This window comes from Leuresthes tenuis, unplaced genomic scaffold (genome assembly GCF_036924035.1).
Source record: "Leuresthes tenuis unplaced genomic scaffold, fLeuTen1.0.hap1 SCAF_13, whole genome shotgun sequence".
In the NCBI taxonomy this organism is placed as follows: Eukaryota; Metazoa; Chordata; class Actinopteri; order Atheriniformes; family Atherinopsidae; genus Leuresthes; species Leuresthes tenuis.
Genome location: NW_027325367.1, coordinates 34,427,524 through 34,441,941, shown reverse-complemented (window position 1 = coordinate 34,441,941; position 14,418 = coordinate 34,427,524). Strand labels below are relative to the sequence as shown.

The 14,418-nt window shown below is 43.8% G+C and overlaps 7 non-coding genes across 7 annotated transcripts; 4 read left to right on the top strand and 3 right to left on the bottom strand.

Annotated features, from left to right (window-relative positions):
* Window positions 1-1,301: 1,301 nt before the first annotated feature.
* On the top strand, window positions 1,302-1,373 carry trnad-guc (transfer RNA aspartic acid (anticodon GUC)). Its single transcript has one exon. It is a non-coding gene; the product is annotated as a tRNA-Asp (tRNA).
* An 823-nt stretch (window positions 1,374-2,196) lies between these two features.
* trnal-cag (transfer RNA leucine (anticodon CAG)) lies at window positions 2,197-2,279 on the bottom strand. The gene has a single exon. It is a non-coding gene; the product is annotated as a tRNA-Leu (tRNA).
* Window positions 2,280-4,749: 2,470 nt separating this feature from the next.
* On the bottom strand, window positions 4,750-4,832 carry trnal-cag (transfer RNA leucine (anticodon CAG)). The gene has a single exon. It is a non-coding gene; the product is annotated as a tRNA-Leu (tRNA).
* A 1,575-nt stretch (window positions 4,833-6,407) lies between these two features.
* trnad-guc (transfer RNA aspartic acid (anticodon GUC)) lies at window positions 6,408-6,479 on the top strand. Its single transcript has one exon. It is a non-coding gene; the product is annotated as a tRNA-Asp (tRNA).
* Window positions 6,480-11,411: 4,932 nt separating this feature from the next.
* On the top strand, window positions 11,412-11,483 carry trnad-guc (transfer RNA aspartic acid (anticodon GUC)). Its single transcript has one exon. It is a non-coding gene; the product is annotated as a tRNA-Asp (tRNA).
* Window positions 11,484-12,306: 823 nt separating this feature from the next.
* Window positions 12,307-12,389, bottom strand: trnal-cag (transfer RNA leucine (anticodon CAG)). Its single transcript has one exon. It is a non-coding gene; the product is annotated as a tRNA-Leu (tRNA).
* A 1,575-nt stretch (window positions 12,390-13,964) lies between these two features.
* On the top strand, window positions 13,965-14,036 carry trnad-guc (transfer RNA aspartic acid (anticodon GUC)). Its single transcript has one exon. It is a non-coding gene; the product is annotated as a tRNA-Asp (tRNA).
* The last annotated feature ends 382 nt before the right edge of the window (window positions 14,037-14,418 follow it).

Genomic DNA, 14,418 nt, shown 5'->3' with positions numbered 1-14,418 from the left:
TATAAGCTTTATCAAAAAGCATTTGGAAGCAAGAACTCTTCAGATGTAAAATGGCCGCAATAATCTTTAAACTAGACGATACAGTGCCAGTTTAGCAATACAACGTAGCATAGCCAAGCAAGGAGTGAACTTGGGTTGCCTTGCCAGTAAAAATCATTCTGTTGGAGAAGTTTGCAATGTCAGAAGTGGAATTTGAACCCCGCCTCCAAGGGAAACTGCAGTCTTAACGCAGCACTTTAAAGGCCAAGCGTCGTTGCCGTGATGGCTCGAGCGAGCGTTGTTGATGACTTCACGCTGTCGTTCCGACCATATATTGTGGCTGGAGTCGATGCGCCAGTCGTTGCAGTCTTTTCAGTCACAGAGGTGTCGCTGCTACGGGAAGGTTACCGCTAACGACTCCACAACGAGGAAAATGGAGACGAAAACAAGAGCAGGAAGAGTAGCACTGTCATCAATGATCAGCATTCTCACCTCTGCTTACATAATAGCTGATGAGCCTCCAGAATTTGAAATTTCAAGAGGCATGATGATGCCCATCTCACCTCCAAATTCCTAAGCATTCTCACCCATTACTTACATAATAGCTGATCAGCCTCCAGAAGTTGAAATTTCAATAGGCATGATGATGCCCATCTCACCTCCAAATTGCTGAGCATTCTCACCCATTACTTACATAATAGCTGAGACTGCAGAAGTTGAAATTTCAATAGGTGTGTTATCACCATTATAGTCTGATGTGGTACTTAGAATACTGTTTTGATATTCTCACCCATCTTAGGCCTAAATGTGAATAGCCCCCCTTCAAATAGCCTGATATGAATCCAGTTTGCTTCGGTCAAAAGCCCTGTCCTGTTGTCCTATGATACGGTACCGGGGGTTTGAAAAATCTGCATAAGTGTCCAAAGTAGAATCTATTTACAACTTATCAACACTGCAAAGGGAAAAAAAAAAGTCTAGCTTCTTCTGGAGCAAACATTCTACTTTTTATTGTTTTGATGATGCGGAGTGTCCTACATCTACCACAAGGCAGAATTTCTGGGTGTTGCCACCAAGATTCAAGATTCAAGCGTTTATTGTCATATATACAGTGCATGTTAGAAACACATTCCTGTACAATGAGATTCTTGTTGAGCCCTTTTCACCACTTGCATGCTGAAGATCATGCCTAGTTTCTTCTCAATTGCTTTGCGTGATTCAAAACATTCCTTTAAAAGGCACCTCAAATGGGACACAAAACTCTTATTTCGCTCATTGGCTACGGTAGTCTTTTCAAATGACGACTGTATCTGTCCCATCGAAATTCCTCGTTAGTATAATGGTCAGTATCTCCGCCTGTCACGCGGAAGATCGGGGTTCGATTCCCCGACGGGGAGAGCTAGGACTTTTATCACATGCCTCCCACCAAGTATAATCTAATTCACCCACCATCAGCCAAGTTCCCTCTTGCAAACAGTCACCTCCCTTACAAATCACTCAAGACCAGCAGCTCTTACACCAGCCTTCAATACATGCTGTCATCTCATATTCAACTATCTTACACTTGTTTGCTTTTATCAAAGCACTTTGGAAGGCATTTCACTTGGCACCACATGTATTGCCACCACGAGAAGCCTGGCCTGCAGGGACCTCTATCTTCCCCCTAACCTCTCCTTCATAAGACTCTTCCATAAAGCTCACTTCCAAGTACCTTGTCCAACAACAGAAGACCTGTTGTTTCATTCTTGTCTTGTCCAAAGCCAACAAGGACTTCCCCCTAACCTCTCCTTCATACCACTCTTCCATAAAGCTCACTTCCAAGTACTTTGTCCAACAACAGAAATCCTGTGGTTTCATTCTTGTCTTGTCCAAAGCCAACAATGACTTTGCATACCAGGGACGATCTGTCGAGGTCTTTTGTCACGACCAGTGTTTTGTTTTCAGACGATTTTTCCACAAAAATGACTGAAAAACAGGAGGTTTTACGGTGGTGTTGAGTACATGCCAAAATGTTAATATGTAACAATAACTTGAGTTGTGGACAAAGGATTCTCATGCACAAAGCCCCTTCCCTGCGATTCAGAGCGGTCATAAGACTTCAGAGTAACATGACGGCACAAAGAATGTTGCTGTAAACTAGATGATATAGCGCTAGCCAAGCAAGGAGTGAAGTTGTGTTGCCTTTTCCAGTGAAAACCATTCTCTTGGAGAAGGTTGCTTTGTCAGAAGTGGGATTTGAACCCACGCCTCCAGGGGAGACTGCGACCTGAACGCAGCGCCTTAGACCGCTCGGCCATCCTGACCGCAAAAAAAAGACTTGCACTTATTGTCGGCGGGCCCAGGGATCATTGGAGTGAATATGTGGGTCTACGTGGTGTTCATGGGTCTTGGCTGTTGTTTAAGTTGTTTAATAACCACAATAATGTCACGTGTACATAAAATCATTTGAAAAATTAAACAGGGGGAAAAAGAGAGCAAAGTGAGGAAAGGTGTGACAGATGAGGTCCCCCAGCAGTCTAAGCCTATAGCAGCTTGGGCAACATGGGATGTTTCAGGATTACCTGAGCCATCCCTAACTATAAGCTTTATCAAAAAGCATTTGGAAGCAAGAACTCTTCAGATGTAAAATGGCCGCAATAATCTTTAAACTAGACGATACAGTGCCAGTTTAGCAATACAACGTAGCATAGCCAAGCAAGGAGTGAACTTGGGTTGCCTTGCCAGTAAAAATCATTCTGTTGGAGAAGTTTGCAATGTCAGAAGTGGAATTTGAACCCCGCCTCCAAGGGAAACTGCAGTCTTAACGCAGCACTTTAAAGGCCAAGCGTCGTTGCCGTGATGGCTCGAGCGAGCGTTGTTGATGACTTCACGCTGTCGTTCCGACCATATATTGTGGCTGGAGTCGATGCGCCAGTCGTTGCAGTCTTTTCAGTCACAGAGGTGTCGCTGCTACGGGAAGGTTACCGCTAACGACTCCACAACGAGGAAAATGGAGAAGAAAACAAGAGCAGGAAGAGTAGCACTGTCATCAATGATCAGCATTCTCACCTCTGCTTACATAATAGCTGATGAGCCTCCAGAATTTGAAATTTCAAGAGGCATGATGATGCCCATCTCACCTCCAAATTCCTAAGCATTCTCACCCATTACTTACATAATAGCTGATCAGCCTCCAGAAGTTGAAATTTCAATAGGCATGATGATGCCCATCTCACCTCCAAATTGCTGAGCATTCTCACCCATTACTTACATAATAGCTGAGACTGCAGAAGTTGAAATTTCAATAGGTGTGTTATCACCATTATAGTCTGATGTGGTACTTAGAATACTGTTTTGATATTCTCACCCATCTTAGGCCTAAATGTGAATAGCCCCCCTTCAAATAGCCTGATATGAATCCAGTTTGCTTCGGTCAAAAGCCCTGTCCTGTTGTCCTATAATACGGTACCGGGGGTTTGAAAAATCTGCATAAGTGTCCAAAGTAGAATCTATTTACAACTTATCAACACTGCAAAGGGAAAAAAAAAAGTCTAGCTTCTTCTGGAGCAAACATTCTACTTTTTATTGTTTTGATGATGCGGAGTGTCCTACATCTACCACAAGGCAGAATTTCTGGGTGTTGCCACCAAGATTCAAGATTCAAGCGTTTATTGTCATATATACAGTGCATGTTAGAAACACATTCCTGTACAATGAGATTCTTGTTGAGCCCTTTTCACCACTTGCATGCTGAAGATCATGCCTAGTTTCTTCTCAATTGCTTTGCGTGATTCAAAACATTCCTTTAAAAGGCACCTCAAATGGGACACAAAACTCTTATTTCGCTCATTGGCTACGGTAGTCTTTTCAAATGACGACTGTATCTGTCCCATCGAAATTCCTCGTTAGTATAATGGTCAGTATCTCCGCCTGTCATGCGGAAGATCGGGGTTCGATTCCCCGACGGGGAGAGCTAGGAGTTTTATCACATGCCTCCCACCAAGTATAATCTAATTCACCCACCATCAGCCAAGTTCCCTCTTGCAAACAGTCACCTCCCTTACAAATCACTCAAGACCAGCAGCTCTTACACCAGCCTTCAATACATGCTGTCATCTCATATTCAACTATCTTACACTTGTTTGCTTTTATCAAAGCACTTTGGAAGGCATTTCACTTGGCACCACATGTATTGCCACCACGAGAAGCCTGGCCTGCAGGGACCTCTATCTTCCCCCTAACCTCTCCTTCATAAGACTCTTCCATAAAGCTCACTTCCAAGTACCTTGTCCAACAACAGAAGACCTGTTGTTTCATTCTTGTCTTGTCCAAAGCCAACAAGGACTTCCCCCTAACCTCTCCTTCATACCACTCTTCCATAAAGCTCACTTCCAAGTACTTTGTCCAACAACAGAAATCCTGTGGTTTCATTCTTGTCTTGTCCAAAGCCAACAATGACTTTGCATACCAGGGACGATCTGTCGAGGTCTTTTGTCACGACCAGTGTTTTGTTTTCAGACGATTTTTCCACAAAAATGACAGAAAAACAGGAGGTTTTACGGTGGTGTTGAGTACATGCCAAAATGTTAATATGTAACAATAACTTGAGTTGTGGACAAAGGATTCTCATGCACAAAGCCCCTTCCCCGCGATTCAGAGCGGTCATAAGACTTCAGAGTAACATGACGGCACAAAGAATGTTGCAGTGAACTAGATGATATAGCGCTAGCCAAGCAAGGAGGGAAGTTGGGTTGCCTTTGCCAGTGAAAACCATTCTCTTGGAGAAGGTTGCTTTGTCAGAAGTGGGATTTGAACCCACGCCTCCAGGGGAGACTGCGACCTGAACGCAGCGCCTTAGACCGCTCGGCCATCCTGACCGCAAAAAAAAGATTTGCACTTATTGTCGGCGGGCCCAGGGATCATTGGAGTGAATATGTGGGTCTATGTGGTGTTCATGTGTCTTGGCTGTTGTTTAAGTTGTTTAATAACCACAATAATGTCACGTGTACATAAAATCATTTGAAAAATTAAACAGGGGGAAAAAGAGAGCAAAGTGAGGAAAGGTGTGACAGATGAGGTCCCCCAGCAGTCTAAGCCTATAGCAGCTTGGGCAACATGAGATGTTTCAGGATTACCTGAGCCATCCCTAACTATAAGCTTTATCAAAAAGCATTTGGAAGCAAGAACTCTTCAGATGTAAAATGGCCGCAATAATCTTTAAACTAGACGATACAGTGCCAGTTTAGCAATACAACGTAGCATAGTCAAGCAAGGAGTGAACTTGGGTTGCCTTGCCAGTAAAAATCATTCTGTTGGAGAAGTTTGCAATGTCAGAAGTGGAATTTGAACCCCGCCTCCAAGGGAAACTGCGGTCTTAACGCAGCACTTTAAAGGCCAAGCGTCGTTGCCGTGATGGCTCGAGCGAGCGTTGTTGATGACTTCACGCTGTCGTTCCGACCATATATTGTGGCTGGAGTCGATGCGCCAGTCGTTGCAGTCTTTTCAGTCACAGAGGTGTCGCTGCTACGGGAAGGTTACCGCTAACGACTCCACAACGAGGAAAATGGAGAAGAAAACAAGAGCAGGAAGAGTAGCACTGTCATCAATGATCAGCATTCTCACCTCTGCTTACATAATAGCTGATGAGCCTCCAGAATTTGAAATTTCAAGAGGCATGATGATGCCCATCTCACCTCCAAATTCCTAAGCATTCTCACCCATTACTTACATAATAGCTGATCAGCCTCCAGAAGTTGAAATTTCAATAGGCATGATGATGCCCATCTCACCTCCAAAGTGCTGAGCATTCTCACCCATTACTTACATAATAGCTGAGACTGCAGAAGTTGAAATTTCAATAGGTGTGTTATCACCATTATAGTCTGATGTGGTACTTAGAATACTGTTTTGATATTCTCACCCATCTTAGGCCTAAATGTGAATAGCCCCCCTTCAAATAGCCTGATATGAATCCAGTTTGCTTCGGTCAAAAGCCCTGTCCTGTTGTCCTATGATACGGTACCGGGGGTTTGAAAAATCTGCATAAGTGTCCAAAGTAGAATCTATTTACAACTTATCAACACTGCAAAGGGGAAAAAAAAAGTCTAGCTTCTTCTGGAGCAAACATTCTACTTTTTATTGTTTTGATGATGCGGAGTGTCCTACATCTACCACAAGGCAGAATTTCTGGGTGTTGCCACCAAGATTCAAGATTCAAGCGTTTATTGTCATATATACAGTGCATGTTAGAAACACATTCCTGTACAATGAGATTCTTGTTGAGCCCTTTTCACCACTTGCATGCTGAAGATCATGCCTAGTTTCTTCTCAATTGCTTTGCGTGATTCAAAACATTCTTTTAAAAGGCACCTCAAATGGGACACAAAACTCTTATTTCGCTCATTGGCTACGGTAGTCTTTTCAAATGACGACTGTATCTGTCCCATCGAAATTCCTCGTTAGTATAATGGTCAGTATCTCCGCCTGTCACGCGGAAGATCGGGGTTCGATTCCCCGACGGGGAGAGCTAGGACTTTTATCACATGCCTCCCACCAAGTATAATCTAATTCACCCACCATCAGCCAAGTTCCCTCTGGCAAACAGTCACCTCCCTTACAAATCACTCAAGACCAGCAGCTCTTACACCAGCCTTCAATACATGCTGTCATCTCATATTCAACTATCTTACACTTGTTTGCTTTTATCCAAGCACTTTGGAAGGCATTTCACTTGGCACCACATGTATTGCCACCACGAGAAGCCTGGCCTGTAGGGACCTCTATCTTCCCCCTAACCTCTCCTTCATAAGACTCTTCCATAAAGCTCACTTCCAAGTACCTTGTCCAACAACAGAAGACCTGTTGTTTCATTCTTGTCTTGTCCAAAGCCAACAAGGACATCCCCCTAACCTCTCCTTCATACCACTCTTCCATAAAGCTCACTTCCAAGTACTTTGTCCAACAACAGAAATCCTGTGGTTTCATTCTTGTCTTGTCCAAAGCCAACAATGACTTTGCATACCAGGGACGATCTGTCGAGGTCTTTTGTCACGACCAGTGTTTTGTTTTCAGACGATTTTTCCACAAAAATGACAGAAAAACAGGAGGTTTTACGGTGGTGTTGAGTACATGCCAAAATGTTAATATGTAACAATAACTTGAGTTGTGGACAAAGGATTCTCATGCACAAAGCCCCTTCCCTGCGATTCAGAGCGGTCATAAGACTTCAGAGTAACATGACGGCACAAAGAATGTTGCAGTGAACTAGATGATATAGCGCTAGCCAAGCAAGGAGGGAAGTTGGGTTGCCTTTGCCAGTGAAAACCATTCTCTTGGAGAAGGTTGCTTTGTCAGAAGTGGGATTTGAACCCACGCCTCCAGGGGAGACTGCGACCTGAACGCAGCGCCTTAGACTGCTCGGCCATCCTGACCGCAAAAAAAAGACTTGCACTTATTGTCGGCGGGCCCAGGGATCATTGGAGTGAATATGTGGGTCTACGTGGTGTTCATGGGTCTTGGCTGTTGTTTAAGTTGTTTAATAACCACAATAATGTCACGTGTACATAAAATCATTTGAAAAATTAAACAGGGGGAAAAAGAGAGCAAAGTGAGGAAAGGTGTGACAGATGAGGTCCCCCAGCAGTCTAAGCCTATAGCAGCTTGGGCAACATGGGATGTTTCAGGATTACCTGAGCCATCCCTAACTATAAGCTTTATCAAAAAGCATTTGGAAGCAAGAACTCTTCAGATGTAAAATGGCCGCAATAATCTTTAAACTAGACGATACAGTGCCAGTTTAGCAATACAACGTAGCATAGCCAAGCAAGGAGTGAACTTGGGTTGCCTTGCCAGTAAAAATCATTCTGTTGGAGAAGTTTGCAATGTCAGAAGTGGAATTTGAACCCCGCCTCCAAGGGAAACTGCAGTCTTAACGCAGCACTTTAAAGGCCAAGCGTCGTTGCCGTGATGGCTCGAGCGAGCGTTGTTGATGACTTCACGCTGTCGTTCCGACCATATATTGTGGCTGGAGTCGATGCGCCAGTCGTTGCAGTCTTTTCAGTCACAGAGGTGTCGCTGCTACGGGAAGGTTACCGCTAACGACTCCACAACGAGGAAAATGGAGAAGAAAACAAGAGCAGGAAGAGTAGCACTGTCATCAATGATCAGCATTCTCACCTCTGCTTACATAATAGCTGATGAGCCTCCAGAATTTGAAATTTCAAGAGGCATGATGATGCCCATCTCACCTCCAAATTCCTGAGCATTCTCACCCATTACTTACATAATAGCTGAGACTGCAGAAGTTGAAATTTCAATAGGTGTGTTATCACCATTATAGTCTGATGTGGTACTTAGAATACTGTTTTGATATTCTCACCCATCTTAGGCCTAAATGTGAATAGCCCCCCTTCAAATAGCCTGATATGAATCCAGTTTGCTTCGGTCAAAAGCCCTGTCCTGTTGTCCTATGATACGGTACCGGGGGTTTGAAAAATCTGCATAAGGATCCAAAGTAGAATCTATTTACAACTTATCAACACTGCAAAGGGAAAAAAAAAAGTCTAGCTTCTTCTGGAGCAAACATTCTACTTTTTATTGTTTTGATGATGCGGAGTGTCCTACATCTACCACAAGGCAGAATTTCTGGGTGTTGCCACCAAGATTCAAGCGTTTATTGTCATATATACAGTGCATGTTAGAAACACATTCCTGTACAATGAGATTCTTGTTGAGCCGTTTTCACCACTTGCATGCTGCAGATCATGCCTAGTTTCTTCTCAATTGCTTTGCGTGATTCAAAACATTCCTTTAAAAGGCACCTCAAATGGGACACAAAACTCTTATTTCGCTCATTGGCTACGGTAGTCTTTTCAAATGACGACTGTATCTGTCCCATCGAAATTCCTCGTTAGTATAATGGTCAGTATCTCCGCCTGTCACGCGGAAGATAGGGGTTCAATTCCCCGACGGGGAGAGCTAGGACTTTTATCACATGCCTCCCACCAAGTATAATCTAATTCACCCACCATCAGCCAAGTTCCCTCTTGCAAACAGTCACCTCCCTTACAAATCACTCAAGACCAGCAGCTCTTACACCAGCCTTCAATACATGCTGTCATCTCATATTCAACTATCTTACACTTGTTTGCTTTTATCAAAGCACTTTGGAAGGCATTTCACTTGGCACCACATGTATTGCCACCACGAGAAGCCTGGCCTGCAGGGACCTCTATCTTCCCCCTAACCTCTCCTTCATAAGACTCTTCCATAAAGCTCACTTCCAAGTACCTTGTCCAACAACAGAAGACCTGTTGTTTCATTCTTGTCTTGTCCAAAGCCAACAAGGACTACCCCCTAACCTCTCCTTCATACCACTCTTCCATAAAGCTCACTTCCAAGTACCTTGTCCAACAACAGAAGACCTGTTGTTTCATTCTTGTCTTGTCCAAAGCCAACAATGACTTTGCATACCAGGGACGATCTGTCGAGGTCTTTTGTCACGACCAGTGTTTTGTTTTCAGACGATTTTTCCACAAAAATGACTGAAAAACAGGAGGTTTTACGGTGGTGTTGAGTACATGCCAAAATGTTAATATGTAACAATAACTTGAGTTGTGGACAAAGGATTCTCATGCACAAAGCCCCTTCCCTGCGATTCAGAGCGGTCATAAGACTTCAGAGTAACATGACGGCACAAAGAATGTTGCTGTAAACTAGATGATATAGCGCTAGCCAAGCAAGGAGTGAAGTTGGGTTGCCTTTGCCAGTGAAAACCATTCTCTTGGAGAAGGTTGCTTTGTCAGAAGTGGGATATGAAACCCACGCCTCCAGGGGAGACTGCGACCTGAACGCAGCGCCTTAGACCGCTCGGCCATCCTGACCGCAAAAAAGAGACTTGCACTTATTGTCGGAGGGCCCAGGGATCAATCGAGTGACTATGTGGGTCTACGTGGTGTTCATGGGTCTTGGCTGTTGTTTAAGTTGTTTAATAACCACAATAATGTCACGTGTACATAAAATCATTTGAAAAATTAAACAGGGGGAAAAAGAGAGCAAAGTGAGGAAAGGTGTGACAGATGAGGTCCCCCAGCAGTCTAAGCCTATAGCAGCTTGGGCAACATGGGATGTTTCAGGATTACCTGAGCCATCCCTAACTATAAGCTTTATCAAAAAGCATTTGGAAGCAAGAACTCTTCAGATGTAAAATGGCCGCAATAATCTTTAAACTAGACGATACAGTGCCAGTTTAGCAATACAACGTAGCATAGCCAAGCAAGGAGTGAACTTGGGTTGCCTTGCCAGTAAAAATAATTCTGGTAGAGAAGTTTGCAATGTCAGAAGTGGAATTTGAACCCCGCCTCCAAGGGAAACTGCAGTCTTAACGCAGCACTTTAAAGGCCAAGCGTCGTTGCCGTGATGGCTCGAGCGAGCGTTGTTGATGACTTCACGCTGTCGTTCCGACCATATATTGTGGCTGGAGTCGATGCGCCAGTCGTTGCAGTCTTTTCAGTCACAGAGGTGTCGCTGCTACGGGAAGGTTACCGCTAACGACTCCACAACGAGGAAAATGGAGAAGAAAACAAGAGCAGGAAGAGTAGCACTGTCATCAATGATCAGCATTCTCACCTCTGCTTACATAATAGCTGATGAGCCTCCAGAATTTGAAATTTCAAGAGGCATGATGATGCCCATCTCACCTCCAAATTCCTAAGCATTCTCACCCATTACTTACATAATAGCTGATCAGCCTCCAGAAGTTGAAATTTCAATAGGCATGATGATGCCCATCTCACCTCCAAATTGCTGAGCATTCTCACCCATTACTTACATAATAGCTGAGACTGCAGAAGTTGAAATTTCAATAGGTGTGTTATCACCATTATAGTCTGATGTGGTACTTAGAATACTGTTTTGATATTCTCACCCATCTTAGGCCTAAATGTGAATAGCCCCCCTTCAAATAGCCTGATATGAATCCAGTTTGCTTCGGTCAAAAGCCCTGTCCTGTTGTCCTATGATACGGTACCGGGGGTTTGAAAAATCTGCATAAGTGTCCAAAGTAGAATCTATTTACAACTTATCAACACTGCAAAGGGAAAAAAAAAAGTCTAGCTTCTTCTGGAGCAAACATTCTACTTTTTATTGTTTTGATGATGCGGAGTGTCCTACATCTACCACAAGGCAGAATTTCTGGGTGTTGCCACCAAGATTCAAGATTCAAGCGTTTATTGTCATATATACAGTGCATGTTAGAAACACATTCCTGTACAATGAGATTCTTGTTGAGCCCTTTTCACCACTTGCATGCTGAAGATCATGCCTAGTTTCTTCTCAATTGCTTTGCGTGATTCAAAACATTCTTTTAAAAGGCACCTCAAATGGGACACAAAACTCTTATTTCGCTCATTGGCTACGGTAGTCTTTTCAAATGACGACTGTATCTGTCCCATCGAAATTCCTCGTTAGTATAATGGTCAGTATCTCCGCCTGTCACGCGGAAGATCGGGGTTCGATTCCCCGACGGGGAGAGCTAGGACTTTTATCACATGCCTCCCACCAAGTATAATCTAATTCACCCACCATCAGCCAAGTTCCCTCTTGCAAACAGTCACCTCCCTTACAAATCACTCAAGACCAGCAGCTCTTACACCAGCCTTCAATACATGCTGTCATCTCATATTCAACTATCTTACACTTGTTTGCTTTTATCAAAGCACTTTGGAAGGCATTTCACTTGGCACCACATGTATTGCCACCACGAGAAGCCTGGCCTGCAGGGACCTCTATCTTCCCCCTAACCTCTCCTTCATAAGACTCTTCCATAAAGCTCACTTCCAAGTACCTTGTCCAACAACAGAAGACCTGTTGTTTCATTCTTGTCTTGTCCAAAGCCAACAAGGACTTCCCCCTAACCTCTCCTTCATACCACTCTTCCATAAAGCTCACTTCCAAGTACTTTGTCCAACAACAGAAATCCTGTGGTTTCATTCTTGTCTTGTCCAAAGCCAACAATGACTTTGCATACCAGGGACGATCTGTCGAGGTCTTTTGTCACGACCAGTGTTTTGTTTTCAGACGATTTTTCCACAAAAATGACTGAAAAACAGGAGGTTTTACGGTGGTGTTGAGTACATGCCAAAATGTTAATATGTAACAATAACTTGAGTTGTGGACAAAGGATTCTCATGCACAAAGCCCCTTCCCTGCGATTCAGAGCGGTCATAAGACTTCAGAGTAACATGACGGCACAAAGAATGTTGCTGTAAACTAGATGATATAGCGCTAGCCAAGCAAGGAGTGAAGTTGGGTTGCCTTTGCCAGTGAAAACCATTCTCTTGGAGAAGGTTGCTTTGTCAGAAGTGGGATTTGAACCCACGCCTCCAGGGGAGACTGCGACCTGAACGCAGCGCCTTAGACCGCTCGGCCATCCTGACCGCAAAAAAGAGACTTGCACTTATTGTCGGCGGGCCCAGGGATCATTGGAGTGAATATGTGGGTCTACGTGGTGTTCATGGGTCTTGGCTGTTGTTTAAGTTGTTTAATAACCACAATAATGTCACGTGTACATAAAATCATTTGAAAAATTAAACAGGGGGAAAAAGAGAGCAAAGTGAGGAAAGGTGTGACAGATGAGGTCCCCCAGCAGTCTAAGCCTATAGCAGCTTGGGCAACATGGGATGTTTCAGGATTACCTGAGCCATCCCTAACTATAAGCTTTATCAAAAAGCATTTGGAAGCAAGAACTCTTCAGATGTAAAATGGCCGCAATAATCTTTAAACTAGACGATACAGTGCCAGTTTAGCAATACAACGTAGCATAGCCAAGCAAGGAGTGAACTTGGGTTGCCTTGCCAGTAAAAATCATTCTGTTGGAGAAGTTTGCAATGTCAGAAGTGGAATTTGAACCCCGCCTCCAAGGGAAACTGCAGTCTTAACGCAGCACTTTAAAGGCCAAGCGTCGTTGCCGTGATGGCTCGAGCGAGCGTTGTTGATGACTTCACGCTGTCGTTCCGACCATATATTGTGGCTGGAGTCGATGCGCCAGTCGTTGCAGTCTTTTCAGTCACAGAGGTGTCGCTGCTACGGGAAGGTTACCGCTAACGACTCCACAACGAGGAAAATGGAGAAGAAAACAAGAGCAGGAAGAGTAGCACTGTCATCAATGATCAGCATTCTCACCTCTGCTTACATAATAGCTGATGAGCCTCCAGAATTTGAAATTTCAAGAGGCATGATGATGCCCATCTCACCTCCAAATTCCTAAGCATTCTCACCCATTACTTACATAATAGCTAATCAGCCTCCAGAAGTTGAAATTTCAATAGGCATGATGATGCCCATCTCACCTCCAAATTGCTGAGCATTCTCACCCATTACTTACATAATAGCTGAGACTGCAGAAGTTGAAATTTCAATAGGTGTGTTATCACCATTATAGTCTGATGTGGTACTTAGAATACTGTTTTGATATTCTCACCCATCTTAGGCCTAAATGTGAATAGCCCCCCTTCAAATAGCCTGATATGAATCCAGTTTGCTTCGGTCAAAAGCCCTGTCCTGTTGTCCTATGATACGGTACCGGGGGTTTGAAAAATCTGCATAAGTGTCCAAAGTAGAATCTATTTACAACTTATCAACACTGCAAAGGGAAAAAAAAAAGTCTAGCTTCTTCTGGAGCAAACATTCTACTTTTTATTGTTTTGATGATGCGGAGTGTCCTACATCTACCACAAGGCAGAATTTCTGGGTGTTGCCACCAAGATTCAAGATTCAAGCGTTTATTGTCATATATACAGTGCATGTTAGAAACACATTCCTGTACAATGAGATTCTTGTTGAGCCCTTTTCACCACTTGCCTGCTGAAGATCATGCCTAGTTTCTTCTCAATTGCTTTGCGTGATTCAAAACATTCCTTTAAAAGGCACCTCAAATGGGACACAAAACTCTTATTTCGCTCATTGGCTACGGTAGTCTTTTCAAATGACGACTGTATCTGTCCCATCGAAATTCCTCGTTAGTATAATGGTCAGTATCTCCGCCTGTCACGCGGAAGATCGGGGTTCGATTCCCCGACGGGGAGAGCTAGGACTTTTATCACATGCCTCCAACAAGTATAATCTAATTCACCCACCATCAGCCAAGTTCCCTCTTGCAAACAGTCACCTCCCTTACAAATCACTCAAGACCAGCAGCTCTTACACCAGCCTTCAATACATGCTGTCATCTCATATTCAACTATCTTACACTTGTTTGCTTTTATCAAAGCACTTTGGAAGGCATTTCACTTGGCACCACATGTATTGCCACCACGAGAAGCCTGGCCTGCAGGGACCTCTATCTTCCCCCTAACCTCTCCTTCATAAGACTCTTCCATAAAGCTCACTTCCAAGTACCTTGTCCAACAACAGAAGACCTGTTGTTTCATTCTTGTCTTGTCCAAAGCCAACAAGGACTTCCCCCTA